General features: G+C 41.2%; 1 protein-coding gene across 2 annotated transcripts in view; it reads right to left on the bottom strand.

Moving 5' to 3' along the window:
- LOC116693742 (suppressor of tumorigenicity 7 protein homolog) overlaps positions 1–4,442 on the bottom strand; it is a 58,584-nt gene that overhangs the window by 48,200 nt on the left and 5,942 nt on the right. The gene's annotated exons all lie outside the window — the stretch shown is intronic.

Below are 4,442 nucleotides of genomic sequence, written 5' to 3'. Positions count from 1 at the left end.
AAACAGCACATGTTGATAGTAAACTTTTTCTGATCTAAACTAATTTAGTAACTGAATAAACTAATCAGGCAGTACACAGGGTGCTTTCCAATTTCAGAGACTTGAACACGCAACACCAGCACACAATTTTGACAGAGGAACCAAGTACCCTGGACCAATGTAAACCCAATAGCCTATTCCTTGTATGTTTATTGCATATGTTGCATAAAACAATTGTGAGATCTGTAATGAAACGCTACAGAACACAGAGCAAGCCTTTTTGCAAAAAAAGACTGAAGACACAGAGTGAAGAGCCCCTCACTGTCAACTTCAGCCTCATCTTCTTCAGTCAAGGCGTGTTTGAGTCCCATACGACCTGTAGTTACACACACTGGCACGCCGAGAATCAGGACGCAAACGCATCGCCATAACAGTAAGGGTGGGAAAAGGAATCGATTCTTAGAGGCGTCGCGATTCTCTCTAGAACGAGTCGATGCTCAATACTGATAAGTTAATAATTGATTATTAAAAATATATATATACATATATATATATTTTTTTTAAATGTGTTGATTTTTATTTAAAAGTTACTGTCTCATATTCAAAAAAAACAGAATGACTGAAAGAGAGCAGGAAAAAGAATGGTTTTGTATTTATTCCCATGATCTAATAAGACATGCATAAAATAGTTGGGCAAAACACAAAAAGGCTGTTGATCTCCTTTATCACATTACATCTGACCACCTCATGTTTCCTGTTCTAAGAAGCCAATCCTTCACCTTTACACATGACTGGGCCTCTGACATGGAGGATCAGTGAGAGAGAAGGGGACTTCTAGATGCACGTTTAAGGCTCAAGCGTGGAATGAAAACAATAAAAACCTCAGTAGACAAAACATTTCATTAAAACTTGTGTGTAATAAATAATGTTTATGACAAAATCTAACAAACTCAGATTTATGTGTGTTTTTTTTTTTAAATCACGCATGGAAATGTATATAAAGAAATTGCTGCATTGAGATGCATTGATAATCGGTTTAGAATCGAATCGTGAGGTGCTAAGAGATTCCCACCCCTACATGACAGCATTGAAGCCCAGGTGAAGGGGGGTGCTAATTGAGTCAGACACAGAGTAACGGAACAAGGCAGTCGTTCAATGAATACTTTCCTTAAAACAGTGCTCTTCACCCCCTCTATTTGGTGGAACTGCATTCATGAGACATTTATTCCTTAACAATGCACACCTTACCCCACCCCCGCTTCCATCCCTAAGTACCACCCTGAAAAAAAAGCATCTCCTCCTGGTTGCTAGGCAACTGAAAATAAGCGTGAGAGGAGTGTGGCCGTCCTTTGGCAAGAGGAAAAAGGAGGAGAAGGTAAAAGGAGGTAGGAGGGGGACAGTCTTTTAGAGAAGACCCTGCTGAGATCCTCAACTAGACTGGATGTTGGCACTAGTGTGTTTATAATGAGAGGAGAAGAGGTGAGAAACAAAAAGATCACAAAGAACCAAACTGTTCCATGTTCATGTTTGCTGTCTAGCCAGCGTGTCATTATCTAGCCTACATCGCAGCCCGTCTTTGGCTTTTGTTACAAAGACGGAGCACTCTTTAGCATCACACACAGACATTTTAAAGAAAAGATAATAAGTGGGTCCACGTGTGAACATATTCCAAGAAAGAATAAGGGAAGAAGAAGAGCCATTTTGCCCTTAGGCCTTTGTGTCTTGCGCCTCCTAAAATCCACCAGCCTGTGTAGCATGTAGAGATTTTAGGAAAAGGTCAGGATCTTAAAAATCTTGGCTGGTTGGTTTCCCCCCCAAAACATTTCAGTTAAGAGTTGACAAACCGCCCAGTCAGAAGCATATTTGCTGGTGGTGGTCAGATTTAGCATTTAAATGGTGGCCATTGCTGTCTGGTTTGGGGCCTGCACAAGGACCCCTCCCACCCCAACCATGGACCGCTCTCCCTGCTGCCCTCTGGCAAGAGGCTCACCAGGTTCAAATGCAGAACAAGCAGGTTCCACAACAGCTTCATCGCCCAGGTCATAAGACGGCTGAACTCCCAATAATCCCCCTCCCACACACACGACCCTAGTCACTTTACATGGACACTGTGAACTCTATTTGCACTAAGTACTTTAAACTGCAATACATTGCAATACTGATATTTGCACTAGTCATAATCGTCTTATAATAATTTAAAATGTTATATTGCCCATTGTTTCTCTTTTTACTTTTCCTCTGTTTCTTTTCTTTTTTCTAAACTTGCAACAAAATTTTGCTCTGTATATTTAACTGTATATTGTGAATGTGCAGTTGAATGACAATAAAGTGTAAAAAGTCTAAATTATTTCCTGATGTGATGAGAACAAATTTACAACTACTCATAGCCAGCTGGTGTAAATAAATAAATAAATAAATAAAACTGTGTCCACCACATCCTCCATGCAGACAACAGCAGGGACTGGCAGTTTTTTGAGAACCAGACAATCACCAAAAGCCCCCCCCCCCCATTTGCCTTTCAGAGGAACCAGACTCACACAAAGGTCAGTCGCCGAGGCTTTGATTACCTCCAGCGGGTCACCACTCCAACGCAGCGGCATCATTCAGCTAACTGGGTCAGGAACGCTGGGACTGCCACTGCTGACACCAACTGGTCAAAACGGGGAAGTGTGTTTCTCCAGCCACCCAGCGCTGCCATTACTAGTCCACTGAAATCAAATTAATTACAGTCTACTGGTCTGAGTCAGAGACATTTTAATATGAATGTCAGAACAATAAACAAAAACTAGATCAAATTTACTATTATAACTCAAACAAATGTCCTTTGTATAAATGTGCTTTTTTTAACAGCAATTGAATTGCATTAGTGTATGCACCATCAATAAATGGCTCCAAAGACAGAAACCCACTGAAGTGAATGCACAAAGAAAAGAAACTTAAGAGACAGGGGCAGTGGGCTGTCACTTCTTCTTCAGTAACTTCTTTGAATGGAACTAATCTGAATAGGTCCAGACAAGGCAAGCTAAGCCGTCAGGGTGGATAATGCAGGGAGGATGGATTCATTTCTTTTAAATTTCTATCGTAGATACATTTGCCCAAGCCCATAATCCATTTTTCCAGCAGCGTCCTGCTTCAGACTCACACAGGAAAGAGAAAATCCTCTTCCTCGTGGTTTACTAGCTGTAACTTTCAGCCCTAGCAGAGCTTGTGTTGTGATCGTCTGGCATAGAAGGTCCAACCTCCAGTGGCAGTGAACAAACTGGCACCTGCACAAAGCACTGTAGTCAACAGCCTCTGACAACATGCCAAATTTGATTTTGTAATGTCGTCCTTACACCCAATCACGCCTGGGAGTGTCCAGTACAACCAGTGCTTCCCTGCTGCCACTAACCAGTTCCACTTGCACAACATCTACCATCTACTTACCTGACCCATCTAAAAAAAAAGAAAAAAAAAGCAATTCCTTTCATACCGTTATGTGTTTAGTTTGGGTAAAAAACAAACTGATTGACTGATTTGTTCTTGTTTAGTAAATGTAGTTGTGCTGTATTTTGCTATTTTAGCGGTATAATTTACCCTTTCCTTTTCCCTCTGTATATTCCCTCTGTTCTACTATGAACAACGTTTTGTAGTAAGAAGACCGGTGATGTACTGGACCAGTCCATTGGACTGCAGCGTTGCTCAGGTTAAAATGCATAGAGCCTGAGGGATGCCAACCACTCTGGACTAGAAGTGTAGTAGAATTTCCATACAGATAGACATGAAATGACACACACCAAAAAGCCTTCATAATGTCCTGTGCTGTGACTACGAGACTAAGTGTGAAAAAGGATTGACACAGTACCAGCAGCTACAGCACAGAAAAAACAAGTCAACAAGATGTAATCTATTAGAAAACTTAATCGGTCCCAATTGTGATAAATGTGACAGAACACACCCGATGACTGGTTTTAGCCAGGTTCATTTTTGTCACAGTTTTTGCATCGATTCAAATAGGTGCAGGCAGTCAAATCTGGAGAATCGTACATGCATTTAAATAGAGGCCAATGGGAAGGTAATTTATCAAACTGTCTTTGTATGCAAAGTAGTAAACCAGGATGAGGAAGACAGGGTGGTGAAATAACAGCCACCTGGCTCTGGCTGTTTGCCTTGTCTGATGAACTAATCTCTATGGCATGATGTAACCAACCATTGCACACAGTGGGTTTTCCTATTGGTTACTAGGGCCATCACCTGAAGCCAGTATTCTGCTGTAGTGAGACTACTACTGCTTTCATTATTTCATTTTCAGGTACATCATAGCTGATCCCTTCTTTGCCAAAAGTCCCATAATAACTGTGAAAGACACACAACCACAAATGTGTCTGAATGATAAGTGTCAGATCTGCGCTGCTGGCCAATTTGGTAGCACGTTATCATTTTCTGTATCTTATCTTCTGGAAGTCTCATCTGTTCCCAAAAAA

This window comes from Etheostoma spectabile, chromosome 8, assembly GCF_008692095.1.
Source record: "Etheostoma spectabile isolate EspeVRDwgs_2016 chromosome 8, UIUC_Espe_1.0, whole genome shotgun sequence".
NCBI classification, from domain to species: Eukaryota; Metazoa; Chordata; class Actinopteri; order Perciformes; family Percidae; genus Etheostoma; species Etheostoma spectabile.
Note: the sequence above shows the minus strand (reverse complement) of the source record. Positions and strands in the feature narration are given on the sequence as shown.